Here is a 15,878-nt window from a genome sequence, read left to right as displayed (position 1 = left end):
CCATTGGAGCATCAGCCGTCACAGCCCCTTCCCTTCATACATTTTATTTCATAAGGCACAGAGTTGAGGAACAGCAAATCAAACAAACAAAAAAGCCTGGAATCCTCAACTCCCTGAAAAAGCCATAAGGTTAGAGCCAAAAACAAAGGTTTTACGAGCATCCCCTTAGTGCAGTCGCTCAGGGGCCCACCCACCTGAATCTCATCCCATTAATGAATCTATCTCTTCAGCTATCCTTCCCCTCCCCTCTCCTCCACTTCCTCCCACCCATGATCATTTAATTACCATCTGCTTTTCACGTCCCTCGAAAGTCACTGAAAAGATGAGCTATCAAGATTCTTAGACCGTGAAAGCCCATCTTGCTTCTCTTCTATCCTGCTGATTTTCCATATGCCTTTATGGAGTAATGTGTGTGTCCTGTGAAATCAGAAGACCTGGGTTCAAATCCTGACTCTGCTATTTATAGCACATTAGGAAATACACTTACCTTCTCTGTGCTTTCATGCTCTCATTTGTGAAATGCGAATGACAGTTGGGAATATGAGAGATTTGTGAAAAGATGAGAAAACACGTGAAAACACAGGGTTTTTAGTAGGTACTCACTAAATTTAAGAAACATCTGTTTTGACCTCAAGAGGACTGTTCAATTCTCCAACCAGCCCCTGGGGTTTACCAGCAGCCCCACTGGAGCCTTTTGCTCTTTCTCAAGTAGAACCTTCACGGCTTAACCCCAAGAGGTCAGGCTGACAAGGGCAATTCACACAAGTCACAACTGTCGACAGCAGTCTGTGATTATCCGGACGTGTGACGGAATTCAGCAACAGCACTGCAGGCCAGGTGTTGAGCCAGCTCTACCTGCCATGGAACATTAGAACAGTTCTCTTTCCAAGGCTTTGTATATTCCAGGAGATTCAGTAAACGTGGTTTGATCATCTCCCATATTCCAGACACCGTGCTGGCCTCAGGGACAGAATGAAGTATAGGAAATGTCCCCTGCCCTTCTCAAGTTCGTAATCTAGTGAATAATTTTGATGCGGATATCTGTATTACGCTACACTTCCCTTTAGCTGCTGCTCTCTCTTCCCCTTCCCGAAAGCGTTGCCTGAGCACCTACCACATCCCCACCCCCATCGGTTTGCTCACCTTCCACTTGCTTCTCAGTCCACATAGTCTGGCCTCCACGGCCACCACTCTAATAAGACCACTCTTTCCAAGGCCATCAAAAACCTCTTTGCTTCAGATTTGAATTATTACGTTTTAGCTAGTGTTTATTTGACAATGAGACAGCATTCAACACTACTGACTGCTCTCTTCCCTTTTTGAAGCATGATCCTTTGGCCTCCTTGGCACAATCCTCTTCGGATCCAAGTATTCACAGGCCCTCTAGACATCTATACTTGATTGTCTCTGAACCATCTCACACTTGCCATAACCTAACTAAACTCAGGATCTTGCCTCTAAATCTGCTTTTCATCCAGGGTCTTCCATCCCCAGATGACATCTCTAGCCACCATGTTGCTCAAGCCAGAAATATAGGTCATCCATGAAACTACTTTCCCCTTGCTCCTTTTATTTCATCCACCATCCACCAATTTTGTCAGTTCTTCTCTTCATCTTTAATGTACCCAGCTTGGTCTCCATCTTCTTCTGCCTGGACCACTACAAAAACCTCCTTTTCCCCCCACTTTCACTGTTACCCTCTCCATTCCATTAACCACACAGTAGCCAATTTTTTTTAAAAATGTGGACTTGCTCATATTAGTCCTATGCTTGAAATCCTTTAATGATTTATAGTTGAACTGAAAAGTAACCTCCTCTACCATAACTTGATCTTTACGATCCCCATGACCTGGCCCCTGGCTACTTCTTTACCCTAAACTTGTATACTCTTGCCCTCCATCAGTGTGTCACAGATGCCCAGCTGTCCTTTCAGTGCCTACAACATGCCACACCCTTTCCTGCCCCAGGGCCTTTAAACATGTTATCCTTGCTGTTTGGAAGGCTCTTACACCAACTCTAACATACAACTCCAACCCATTTTCCAGGACCCAGTATAAATGCCACCTCCTCAGCAAAGCCCTTCCTAAAACTCCAATCTAAATTAGATCTCCCCATTACGCTCCTTCATAAGCCCTGCTATTTCTCACCAAATCTTATCAAAATTTTACATTTATTGATCCCTTAATATATATGATGTCTGCATCTCTAAGACTTTAACTAGCATGAGTGTAGACATTTTGTCTATGACCTTAATCATCTTCCACTGAGGAAAGAGACCTGATAAACAAACAGGCTTCCACATCCACAAAGGAAACTCATGCTAGCTTCAGAGATTAAGAAACTTTCTCCTTCATTCAAAAACACAGAAGTGGCATTCCAAGGACTAGTAGGTATTTGAGAAAAATCAGCATCAGAGAAGAATCTAGATGAACAAATAAAACACTCAAACCTGAGAAAGCAAAACAGCAGAGAGTTTTTAAATGATTCTAATTTCCGTGCTCAGAAAGATTCAGGGAGATAGTACATTTCATAAAACAAAAAGAGTTGCTATAAAAATAAAACATTCAGAGAGCAAGAGATTGGAAATGACAGACACAGTGGCTAAAGAGAAAAGGTCGATAGAGCAACTGGAAGACAAATTGAAAAACACCTCCAGACCATATAAATCATAAAGACAAAGAGATGGAAAATTTCAGACAAAAAGTTAAGAGACTTAGAGGATCAACCCAGTAAGTGGACCACCTGTTTAATGAGTATTCGAGCAGGTGAAAACAGAGAAAATGATAAAACAAAGAAAGGAGGATAAATGCCTGGAGCTTACAAAAAACACAGATTAGGCCCACCACTCGAATATATCCCAGTAAGAGCTTAGAGATGCCAAAGATACATAAAAACTTAAACATCTAGAAAAAATAAAGGTGGTTATCTATAAAGCAATGTGTATCAGGCTGTATGGTAAAGGTCAGAAATTTGCCATCCACTGCAACCTTTTTATAATGATCATTTGAAAGTATACTCCAGCCAAACAAAGAGAAATCTGAGAGAGGAGAACATGGGGCTCAGAAAGAGTAAAAGTAACACGGAAGTGAAATGCATTGAAATCCTATTGTGACAGTTCTCTAGGAAAATAAGCAAGCATGTTAGGAAAGGAGGACAGAGCCCTTCAAGAAGAATATCTTCAAGAATCAAGGGCCTTCCTTCAGAATTCATGGCTCTGAAGTTAGTTGCTATCGATACTTAATGGAATAAATGCTCACAGGATCATTGGCATGTATTGGTTGTGGAAAGGGAGCTGAGAAATTCTTTCACAGAAACAACAGAACACAGCTGAGGAGAGTGTGGATTTTGGAGTCAGGCCACCTGGGTTCAAGCCTTGCCTCTGAGGCTCACCACCTTGAGAAATTGCTTAGTCTTGCTAAATCTCAGCCCCTTGTGTCTGAAATTGCAATGATGATTGGCCCTAGCTAGTGGAGTTATCTTGGAGATGGACCAAGTATGTACAGCGTATATACAGTGCTTAGAATGCTGTGCTTAGCACTTCATACATGCTCAATTAAACGATAGCCATCATTGATCTATGGAGGCCGATCCTGAGGTGAAGAGAAACTAAGCGCTGTGTGCAAATAAGAACATGAAGCCCAGATCCAGTTCCTTCTCCAAGAGGCCACGTGGAATTTCATGGTTCTTCTAGGATTTGGGAAACCTGGAACAACTTTGGCCGGCTTCCTGGATGTCTTCACCTAGGTTAGGGGTGTTCATAATTTTCATGTTCGGTTATGTTTTGGCTCAGGTCCAGTGCTGAAAAAAATTAAATTTTTTTTTAATCAAGGAAATTTCCTGTAACAAGAAATTGGAATGAGAAGCTGGATAATCTAAAAAGAATAGCATTGGGGCGTCTGGGTGGCTTGATCAGGTAAGCATCTGCCTTCAGCTCAGGTCATGATCTCAGGGTCCTGGGATTAAGCCCTGCATCAGGCTCCCTGCTCAGTGGGGAGTCTGCTTCTCCCTCTGCCCCTCAACCCACTCGTGTTCTCTCTCTCTCTCAAATAAACAAATAAAAATAAAATCTTTAAAAAAAGAGAGAATTACATCTTTCTATTGGTCTAATCACACTGCTTGGTTTTGAGAAGGATAATAATTAAATAATCATAACATAAATACTCATTGATTTTTAATCTATAAAATCAGCATCTACACCAAACACAGAGGACCTAATGATAGTTATGAAACAGAGTGTAAATATTTCAAATGAGCGATGGAAAAGTAAGAGAACAGCTGATCGACATCTGAACATGGAGGGAGGTGAATTCCTCACTTTGCAGTGCAAAGTCAGAAAGTACTGTCTGAAGTTGAGATATCAAGAAAGATAATCTTTTGAAAATATAAATTTAAATATATTATTTAAAATTATGCAGGTGAAGAATGACAAAAAAAGCAAAATTAGGGGCACCTGGGTGGCTCAGTCGTTAAGCATCTGCCTTCGGCTCAGGGCGTGATCCCGGGATCCTGGGATCCAGCCCCACATCAGGCTCCTATGCTGGGTGCCTGCTTGTTCCTCTCCCATTCCCCCTGCTTGTGTTCCCTCTCTCGCTGGCTGTCTCTCTCTCTGTCAAATAAATAAATAAAATCTTAAAAAAAAAAAAAGCAAAATTAGAAGGAGGGTTGCAGTTACTGCAAATGAGTTATATCCTTCCTCTTACGGTGAGAAATCAATAAACACTATTTAAAATTGAAAAACCAAGAGAAAGGCATAAAATCATTTAGATGGTTCAAGTCTGGAAATCACCTCCAGGAGAACTAGAGGCTAGGCACGGGGGAGGGAAGAGAAGGGACATCTCTACTTTTCATTTTTTGTTGTCCTTTATTGCTCGAGGATTTCTTATTCTGTGCCTATGTTACTTTAATTAATTAGTGAGTAAAGAACATGCAAAGCTAATAAACAGAACTTCTGGGTGAAGGGAGTCCACCGCAGAGCTCCGAGGGGAGACATGTTGGAACCGAGCAGTCTTACGAGTAACCAGTGACCTCTAGAGCCATTCCAGAGTTCTCCTGACTGAGCACGCCCCAGCTGTGCCCTCCTTACATCTGAAATACACATGTCCTGCAAATCTGAGCTGATGGCTGGCATTACAGGAGAATAAGGCCCAAGCAGTTCCATTGGCCACAGCTGAAGAGAGACCCACTGCTGAAAGTGGCTGTAAGCCAGAGATTCTAAAGCAATGGTGGGCTGGGTGGAAGCCATGACATAGTGGTCAACATAGTAGGCTCTGGAAGAAATGGCCTTATCTGGACTGTCACTAGCTATGTGACTTAAGACAAGCGATGAAAATAATTAGACCCATTCCCTGGGGTTTTGCGGGGCTTAAGTGAGCTCATTTGCTTTCAGATGAGCGTTAGCTGTTATTATAAAACCATGCAGATTCTAGCCTCAGGGAGAACCCAATGTCAATGATGAATGTTTTGGAGATTCCTCTAGCTGATATTTCCCTATAGCTTTTCCCTTCCCTAGAGAAGTAACTTGATTTTAGCCTTGGGAAATAGAATGCCAATTTGGGGAACAAGAAATTATCAAGACTAATGCTACTGATAAAAGTTAATGTTTATCTGGTGGTCCCTGGGTGGCTCAGTGGGTTAAATGTCAAACTCTTGGTTTCAGCTCAGGTCTTGATCTCAGGGTTGTGAGTTCAAGTGCCACGTTGGGCTCAATGCCAGGAGCCTACTTTTAAAAAAGAAATAAGTTAACATTTATTGATCTGCGTGTTTACCATGAGCCGGGAACTGTGCAAAGTTACACACTTCTTAGCCCATCTTCACCATGAGGTGAGACAGACTTTATTATGTCTGTTTTTTTTTTTTTAAAGATTTATTTATTTGGCAGAGAGAGAGAGCACGCATGCACAAGCAGGGGGAGAAGCAGGCAGAGGGAGAAGCAGGTCCCCACCGAGCAACGAGCCCCATGCGTGACTTGATTTCAGGATCCTGGGATTATGACCTGGGCCAAAGGCAGACGCTTAACTGACTGAGCCCCCCAAGCATCCCTATTATCTCTGTTTTTTTAATGGTGGTAAAACATAACAAAACTTAGTACGTTAACTATTTGTTTTTAAGTGCAGAGTCCAGTAGCGTTGAGTACTGTTAAAAACAAGATGACAGGCTCAAAATGGAGTTGCTTATGCTAAACCCCACGTCACCAAACCCAGTCAACTCAATTACAGTTTGTGCTCTACCAGAGATGGGATTGTAAACCAGCCAATCAGGAATCTCCTGACCAGCAGTGGATCGGTGAGCTGCCTTACAAAACCCCTGCCATCCCCTAAAGGGAAAGTAACCTTCTAATCACCTAGTGTAACTCTTTGTTCCTGGTCACTTCCAACTACAAAAGTCTTTCATTTCATAGCGCCTTCCTAGCTGCTGGATTGGGTGCCGCCTGATTCATCAATCACTAAAAAACCAAGATCTTTAAAATCCACTCAGTTAAATTTTCACATTGTACATTCACATTGCGGTGCAACCAATCTCCAGAACTCTTTCCATCTTGCAAAACTGAAACTCTCTACCCATTAAACTACAACACCTTTCTGATCTCCATTTTGCAGAAAAGGAAACTTGGAGGAGTTACTTATGTCAAGCCATGTGAAAATGCTGTTATCCAATCATTTTTAACCTATGAACAAATGGCAATTCAGAATAATTCCATATAAGAGCCCAAGCCAGTTAGAAGAGCCAGGTTGCATGCCTGACTGCAAAATCCCAATATAGTCCACGGCAATGAGACCACTCCTGCAGGAACGCCGGGGGACGGCACCCAAACCAAGGATCTAAGCCATATGGGAGAGGAGAACCTACAGGAGACAATGGAAAGTGACTCGGACTTACTCATGTCATAAGGAAGAGGCCTTCCAATCATTCTAAATGATTCTAAGGCAGAGCTATAGGGTGAATCCAGGTTTGTAATACCTGACACTGATTCACTTTGGGGGATCACTTTTTTTAAATATGTAAAATATATAAATATATAAAATATATAAAAATATAAAAATGGAGTCTTTTCCATTTCTTCTCTTCTCCGGATTCATCTCTTCCTATGGCGTTACAGACCCTTAGTTGCCGTGGATGCCGTCCTCAGAAACTGCAAGGCTGTGGTGGGCTTTGCAGGTGGGTCTTCATAAGCATGAAATGCATCAGGAGGCAGGAGAGTGGGGGAGTGAGCTGCGTACCTATCACAGCGATGGGGAGCATTCATGCATCACCCTGAGGCAGAGACGGGGGGAGGGGGTTCACCCGGAGGCCGCTGTCCTCCCTTGGCTCAGGCAATAGTCTCAGTGGGAACTCTATGGTTTTAATATTCACATGCACCACCCTTGGAGGCTCCACACCTTCTGGAAGGTCCCTTTACCCATCAATGTGTTTGATCTGTGGTTTTTCCCCTAAACCCTTCTTACCTGCCTGGCCTCATGTTCTCTGTGCCCTCTCTCTCTCTCATCACCTCTCAATACATCTCTGCTCCCTGAACACTTCAGCACAGACTCAGGCTTCCTCTTCTTATTACTTTCAGAAAATTCCGTAGGTGGAAAGAAATTTAATCGGTAATAATAAGGCTTTCTATTTTTAGAGCTCCTGCCTTCTGAGCAACCCGGAGGATGCCACAGTTATAACAGAATCAGTTAAAGGGTTGAAAGGGTCTTCCAAAGGTCTTCTCAGGAAGTCCCCTGCCGAAAGGCAAAACTTTCCTGAAACCCACCTTGGACAGGTGTTAGCCTCCTTTAGTCTGACCCTGGGGGTCAAACTCAGTCCCATGTCTGGGAGTCTCAGCCTCAGCACCTGCCCCCACCCCCAGCCAAGAACCCTTCTTTCCATCCCCTGCCCTGGTTCCCTTTCCCCAGAATGGTCGCAACGGACTCCACATGTTCTCCCGGCCCTTAGCATCTCATCCGGCCATCGTCTACACCACCAATACAGTGGTCTTTCTAAAATACAGCTCCGATCATACTTGGAGCACAAGGTCAGGTGTGCGGTGTTAGGGGAAGACAGTGGGGTGAGGGCTAGGTACAATGGCACAAGTTGGGACTTGGAAGATCGTAGGAGGTCACCAAAAAGAGTGAGGAGTTGGAGATGTGTCAGGCAAAGGGCACAGCCAACGCAGAGGCTGGTGGTCAGAAGTACAGGGAGGTCTGAGGCACAGCAAGTAAGGCAGAGTGACCTGAGGGGGGAGGGGAGCAGAGAGGAGCTATCAGAATGGGAGCCGGGACTCTTTCCAGGCGTCAGTGGGTTGCTGGGTGGTGGGTCACGGCGGAGGACTTGGGCAGAGTTAAGTTGAAAGGCCCTGAACCCAAGAAGAGAGGAGGAGACAAGTATCAGGGAGGATGACATTAAGGAAAGTAGAGCATGGCATTATCTTACCCCCTTACCAGAGCTCCAAATTCCTTAAACCGACCACCCCAGCCTCCATGCATACACATGTATCAGCACACGTCTTCCCTTCTGGAGTGCAAATAATCCTAGCCACCTGTTGTCATTTAAAGCCTCAGGGTAGTAGAGAGGGTCTCAGGTTTGGAGTCAGAGCTGGTTTCAAGGCTACCACCTGTTTGCCCTCGCCGTGGAGACTCACCTTGTTTAGCGCTAAATTGCAACAGAGACACTTCCTTCCAGGAGTGCATGGGAAATGATGAATGTGGAACACTTCGGACATGTGGACAAGTGCTCAGTCAACGCAGTCTTACTGTAAACGTTGCTGTTTTCTATGTGATTCTCTCCCTATTGCCCCACAGCATCCAGGAGCTCTGTGTCCCCACGCGTGGGCAGGTGCGTGCAGGCTCCAGCTAACGGCCCTTCTCCCTCTCCAGCGGGGCTTCCCTGGGTTCTCTGGCCTGAGTCGAATGAGGCTTACTCTCTCAGAGTGGATTAACGGGGACTGTGGTGTGTGTGTGTGTGTGTGTGTGTGTGTGTGTGTGTGCGCGCGCACAGGTACATCTGTGTCTGTTAGGTCTGCAGAGGGTAAAGGGGGAGACAGAGAGATCAAAAAGGCAAATGAATGCAAGACATAGAACCAAACCCAGCAAGAATGGGGTTAAAGCAGATAAGCAGCAGGAGGTCTAAGGGGAGGGGTCCGGGTCCCCCTTGCTCAGTCCTCACTGACTGCAATGGGTGCCACGGAGGGTGGACATCGCAGCCTGCCACAACTTCTTGGCTCACAGTCTCACTCAAAGCACTCAGGCCGGGGTGCAGTCCTTCCCCTGCTGTGCTACCAGGAAGCTGGGGACACCTAAGAGATTCTCCAGGGCTCAGGGCTAGGGTTTAGATGGCAGGGAGCGGGGAACTCCGCCAGTGTGCAGGGATCCACCGACGGTTTCCAGTGCCTCTTCTGAGGACAGGCTCTGTGACCACATGCTTTTCCGTGACATCACTGTCAGTGACCTTTGGGGGCCAGCAGGGTGGAGTCCGAGGGGACGGGTACAGGCCATGATTCTTTGGTGGTCACAAAGGTTGGGATTGTGAGCCGCCCAGAGCACGAGAGCAGCCTCAATAGGCACAATGTTTCTTGCTGGACTGGGAATGGCTTCCCTGCCCTGGGATATTGCAGGACTATAGTGGACCTGTTGTCTTTGCTCCTTCTCTATATTAAAAAGCACATTGTTGAGCACAGAGGCTGTGTGTGTGCACGCACACACACACACACAGAAGTGTAAAGAGTCGCAGAAAATTGCATTTTGCCTTTAGAACAAATGATGATGATGTGAAGTGGAAAACTTGCAGCCCAGCCAGCAGAGAGAATTGTGTTTTTGCTTTTCAGAAGCCTCGGGAAGAAGAGGAGGAAGGAGGAGGGGTGGGGGTAAGACCTCACTGATGTTTCCAGAACACCAGCTAGCGCTGGAAGAGATCAATATGCCCAATGAGTCCAAAGCTGATTACAGCAAACACAGCCAACTGTGCTGTGTTCACTTAAAGTAATAGCCTTAAACACTCGACGGAGATAACTCGATGACCTTATTGATTTGGGATTTCAGCCGCCTCCCCCCAACATACAACACACATGAACACTATTACAGACCGGAGGTAGTATATTTTTGTTGTTTGCTTTGCTTCTTTTCAAAAACTAATATAATCTGCATGACCTGCTCCACCAGCTTGGAAAATCATCCTACCTGTTTTTTATATGTGCGTTCATCACTAGCACCCGGCCCCCCGGACCAAATTGAAGGGTGGCCAGTAGCATCTCTCCTGGGACCTCCTCCCTGCAAAGCCAGAGAGCCCCAGGTGCTGGCTCAGCCCAAACTGGTTCGTGTAAAGAAATATTTGAGAAACCTGATCAGCTCACCATCAACCCCTCCCCACCCCGCCAATTTCCTGCTGTTGTCACTTCTGCACATCCCACATGTGCTGCTGAAATCATGTCTCCCCTCGCAGACTGATATCACCGTGCAGTGCCCCGCTCCCCCAGACCCAACTCAGGCAGCAGGGTTTCCCGAAGGTGGACAAGCCTGTACGCACCCACTCGCATGCCTCCCCACGGTCCCAAAGCCATGCCTCCAAAGCGGGATTGGCGAGAGGCTTCCAGGGGAGCCAGAAGCATTGCTGCGTGACGATGGTCCCCCTGGAGACCTCTGACGCTGTCTGCTGCGATCCGCCAGGACCACTAAACCCATCACGAGCAACCCCGACTGTTGAGTTGCCACAGCTCAACAGCGGCTGGAAAGTACCTCAGACGTCATCCAACCCTCTCTCCTTTTACGTCTGAGGAATATGAGGCCTGGTAAGATTAGGTGGGCTTCCACGTCACGTGGCTGCCCAGGGAACGTGCTTTTGTGGGGGTGGAGGTGAGGTGAGGTCGATCCCCGGAAGGCCTCAGAAGACATATAACCGTGTACCCTGTCACCTGTCCTCCCTCTCCGCCAAAGTCACACCGGTGCCCACGCCTGGCCAGCTCGGCTGGGCCAGGGTGTCCCACTGGACGTCCATGGAGAATTCCCTGTGTCCCTCTTCCCACCTCCTGGGAAGCCCCTTAGTCCGGGGCAAACCGGGGAGATGGGCACCCTAGACTCTGTCCAGTGATTAGCCCTTCCTCAGCCCGCGTTCCTGCATTTTCAAACTCTCCCTGTCAACTGGCTCCTTCCCACCAATTCAAACCTTTCTAAGATTAAAGAAAAAAGTCTTTGTTCCAACATTTCTCTCTCTACCCTCTTCACCTTCCCTCCCTCCTCCCCACTGCTTTTCCCTGTCCCTTGTGTTCTGTCCTTCTTTTCTCTCAAAAGAAGTTTAAGCGAACACTCCCCCTCCCACTACACACACTCATGGCCACCTTCCTGGTGCACGTGTGAGGTGAGAAAGGTCACAGCTTCCATGGTGTCCTCAGCGGCCCTGGGGCAGTGGACCGGCCACATGTGGGAAATGTCCTGTGCTCTTGAAGCACTGGGAGGTAGGGTGGGTGCCGTCCCCAGAAATGCCCTTGGCCCTGCAGTTCTCCAGGTGGTCAGGTGGGAGAGGCCTACACGATTCCCGTGGCCTGGAGGATTCTGGGGGTCCAGCTGCCGAGGCCAAGGACACCCCCAAACCAGTTCATTAGATAGACATGGGGCATCCGCTCTGCTGCTTCAGATTAAGAGGTCCCCAGCACCTGTCCCTCCCTGTCCTCCACTGGTCTGTCTCCTCCTGGAGTCTCTTCGATGTGTGCATGCTTGGACCTTTGTTGTCCTTGCAGGAGCCGGTCTAGAAGCTGCTGGTAAACCTGGTCTTCCTGATACTGAGACTGACCACACACTATTTACTGCAGAAGGGAAGGAAAGGGAACCAAAATATACTGAGCTCCTACTGAGTGCCAGGCATTGTTCTAGAAGTCAGAGATACAACAGTAAGACTGACGTGTTCCCTGCCGTCATAGGGCTTACATTCTAGCAGGGAAACAACACGCATGGACACAAACATAATAACTACAGATTGTAAGAAGTGTTGGGAAGGATTAACAGGGCGCTACATTCATGACAACGCCAGGGACTTCCTTAGGGTGGGGGGATGTCTCTCTTAGAAGGTGACACCTAAGCTGAGTCCTGAACATGGGGCTTGCACGCAGAATCCGAGACGCAGTTTAAAGCCGCGCTCGCGACAACATTGTGATGGCTGTGTCGCTGTCATCCACAATTTCCACACCAGGACGCTGAGGCCCTGAGAGACGGAGTCACATGCCCAGTAGCAGGACACAAACCAATATGACGGATATCAAAGCCACACTTTCTCTGTTCTGTCCCCTCCCTTGGGGTACATGTACCTTCATTCCCAATCACACGAAGCCCCTGGTCAGCTTTGGAGTCTGGGTCTGCAGATTTTCCCTGAGCCTTCTTTGCGATCAAGGTCCAGTCCTGGTGCCGTGTAAGTGCAGAACACCTACCACATACTCTCTTTTCTCGAGGTTCTTGGAAGACAAGCCAGGGCATTGCCCCAGGCCAGGCATGGCACGTGCAGGGAGCGCAGAGTAGGGAGAGGGCGCGGGTCAGAGTTCTTACACAGGGAGCTCTGCTGCGAGCTGGCTCCACCCAGACAGAGTGGTCTGGCCAGGCAGACAGGAGGGGGCAGGCTCAAGCCAGGCGCCTGTGAGCTCAGGCAGGAAGCTGCCTCTTCCGGAAGAGACAGAGGGATGCAGGAGGCTGCCTGGAAAAGCTGCCAGAACTCTCCATGACCCGCCACAGCATGAGAAAGTGGAAACATGGGTGCAAGGCTCTGAATCAGTCCATCGGCTGCCATTTGCTTAGTGTTTCACTTACGAGTCCTGCGTACTGGGTGAGGCACGGTGAGGACATTGAAAGAGCACAGAACCATGATCTCAACCCGCAGGACTCGGAACCCTCCTTGCAGAGACGTACTCAAGTGCGTGGAACAACTAGAGAGCTTGCACCCAGCCACCAGGCAGCACACGGGAAGCCCCGTGGCACAGACCAGTAAGGCCGTGAGGGAGGGCTTCCGGGAGGAGGGAGACCATATGTGTGTCAGGTTTGAGAGGTGGGGAGAGCGCCATGTTGGCAGAGAGGTGGTAACGGACGTGCCATTTACCAGAACACAGAGGAAGGCTGGGTGGAGGACAGTCCATGAGAGCACAGGCATGGACTTGGGAGGCCAGACTCCATCAGGTCAGGGAAGAGTGACTCATGGAAGGTTCTTGAGCAAGGCAGTCACAGGATAAAAGCAACACTTTCAAAATTATAATAGTCATTCCTCACTTGCATGCAACATGTTGCAATATTCAGATCACTCCACATACATTATTTCACGGGACGCTCACAGCCAGTGAGGGACAGAGTGAGCCCTGCCTTCCGGAGCGGAGGAAAGGGGTGAGAGACGTGTAAATGACTGCCTGTGGTCACACTTCTGAGGGAAGGAGCCCAAACTGGAGCCCTATCCCCTGACCCGTGGAAGCCGGGAGCACAGTACCATGGCGAGGGCATGGCTTTTGCATCCAGACAGACCTGAGTGCAATGCCAGTTCTGCCAGCTACCAGTAAGCTGTGTGGCCCGGGACAGATTATTAACCTCGCTGAGCCTCAGTTTTCTCATTTTTAAAATAAGAATAATCGTACCTTAGAGAGACGCAGGCATGTCGTGAGGTGTATGGGAACGATGGCCCCGGTGCAGCGCAGATGTCCTACAGATACGAGCGTCCCCCCTCTTTCTTTACTGCTCCCCACTCAGGTCCTGAACAAACCGAGTTATTAATCCCACTCCCCTCCATCCCTGAGTGATCCTGTGAAACTCGAAGCAGGTGGTTCCACCCCCATGACCAAGCAGCGTGGGTCCCACTTTCCATGAGGCCACAGCCCCATCCCAAGACAAGATGGGGGTCCCCTCAGCTGGAGGGTCCCCAGACAAGCAGCACATGCACATCTAAGAACGAGCCACCATGGGGGTAATGGCTAGACTCCAGATTGGAGAAACCGTCTAGCACACTGCTGCTCTTCCTTGAGTAAGACGGGCTTGAACTTGTTTTCTATTTTTTTTAAAAAACAAACAGGATTTGAAATAACAGCCCACGCAAATGACTTCTTAGAAATCTCACCCTTGACTTATCATTTGGAATAAAAGCAATTTTTTATCCTGGCAAAGCTCTTTATTCTTTTTGGAACATTTTCATATACATTATTTCACTTGATCCTCAGAACGCCGAAAGGGAGACAGGCAGGCTTTACTGTTCTCTTTGAACAGATGAAAAATCCGTGGCTTAGAGGTGGGGGTTGGAGGGCCAGAGCTCCCAAATCCCTGCCTGCAGCGCCCTCCCCTCGCTCTGTGCTCAAGAGTCCACATCCACCCATTGATAAGCTCCGCTCTGACGCCTGAAATCCTCCCCCCCCCATCCCATTCAGCTTCTGAATCATCGGAGATGCTCACGTGAGGCTCTTACAACTGGAGGGCCTGATGGAACAGTTTTGAAAAGAGACAGCTGCCTTGGACACATCCCGCGAGTGGGCTAAACTTTCCACCGTACAATCGGGGGTCGCTACGCCACCACCCTGCCCTGGAACCCTTCCTTACAGCTCCAACTATGCCCTCCAGCCCACTCTCAACCTGGGACCCTCAGAAAAGCAGAAGACTCCTTTGGAGTCAGCTCACCTGAGGGTTGAGCCTCCAACTTCAGCTGGAGAATTTCTGTAAGTCAGTCCCCTCCTGGAGCCTAACTTGGCAATCCTAAGGAGAAGCTAGGGCAGCCAACCCAGGCTGCCGATTGGCTCCTATGTGCAGGAGACCTTCCCCCCAGTGGCAGAGAGCCGCTGAGGATGAGAACAACAGAGGAATACTTCCCACAAACCAGTGTGCGTTCTAGGCACATAGGGTACCTCGCGGAACGCAACTGACGACGTCCCCTGCCTTCACCTGAGGGGAGACAGACAAGCAAAAGTGAGCATCATCAATCAGTAAATGAAGAGGCAGGCTAGGTGCCATGTGCTCTTTGAGAAAACAGTATCATAGGGTAACGTGGATGGAGAATGCTGGGGAAAGACGGGGAGGCGTGCAGGTTACTATTTTAAATAAGATTGTCATAGGCTTTGTTGAGAAGTTGACATTTAAGCAAAGATCCAAAGGAATAGGGGAGTTGGCATGTGGATATCTGGAGAAAAGGCTTTCCATGCAGAGGGGACAGCCAGAGCAAAGGCCCTCGGGAAGAGGGAGGAGGCCAGCGCAGCTGAAGGCAGAGGACTCGAGGGGGAGAATTGTAGGAGATGAAGTCACAGAGGGAATGGGGCCAGGTCCTATGGTCACAAAGGGTTTTATAGGACATTGTAAGGATTCTAACTTTTACTTGGAGTAAAATGGGGCATCTGGTGACTTTTAAGCAGAGGACTGAAATGACCTAACTTTTAGCAGCATCACGGGGGCTGCTCTACTGGGGACAGAAGATATGGGAGGGGCCGAGGGGGACAGCTGGGAGACCAGTTAGGAGGCTGCTGCAGAAATCTAGGTGAGAGATAACGGAGTTTCAAACCGGGGGCAGCGATGGAGGTGGTAAGAAGTGGTCAGCAGCAGCCATGTTGGAAAGGTAGAGCCAGCAGGACTTGCGGAGATGTGAGGTGGAGGGATAGGGCAATGAGAAGAAGACGAGGTAAGGCAACTCGCAGGGTCTGGGCCTGAACACCTGGAAGAATGGAAACGCCATCGACGGAGAGGGGCAGGACCGCAGGGGGGCAGGCGGGTGTGGGGACGAGGGGTTCAGGTTTGGCTGCCCACTGGACGTCCAATGGAGATACAGAGGCCAGCTACTGTATCCTCGCTGATGACTGACCAGGCTCAGAAGCAGTATTGACATCTACGGCCCAGTCCCCAGAGTTGATGGCCCATGAGGAGGGCTTACCCACCAGCCTCGTGCTGTCATCACTGGGTACCCAGCTTTCCAGGCCTTGCCCC

The 15,878-nt window shown here is 48.4% G+C and overlaps 1 long non-coding RNA gene across 2 annotated transcripts in view; it reads right to left on the bottom strand.

Annotated features, from left to right (window-relative positions):
• Window positions 1-15,878, bottom strand: part of LOC105235015 — a 138,344-nt gene that overhangs the window by 9,025 nt on the left and 113,441 nt on the right. For both annotated transcript variants that reach the window (XR_004627394.1, XR_853470.3), the window contains one exon: window positions 286-3,798. This is a non-coding gene — a long non-coding RNA (uncharacterized LOC105235015). The remainder of the gene's footprint in view (window positions 1-285; window positions 3,799-15,878) is intronic.

This window comes from Ailuropoda melanoleuca, chromosome 8, assembly GCF_002007445.2.
Source record: "Ailuropoda melanoleuca isolate Jingjing chromosome 8, ASM200744v2, whole genome shotgun sequence".
Classification (NCBI taxonomy): domain Eukaryota; kingdom Metazoa; phylum Chordata; class Mammalia; order Carnivora; family Ursidae; genus Ailuropoda; species Ailuropoda melanoleuca.
The sequence above is the reverse complement of the archived record's forward strand: the minus strand, read 5'-3'. Positions and strand labels throughout refer to the sequence as shown.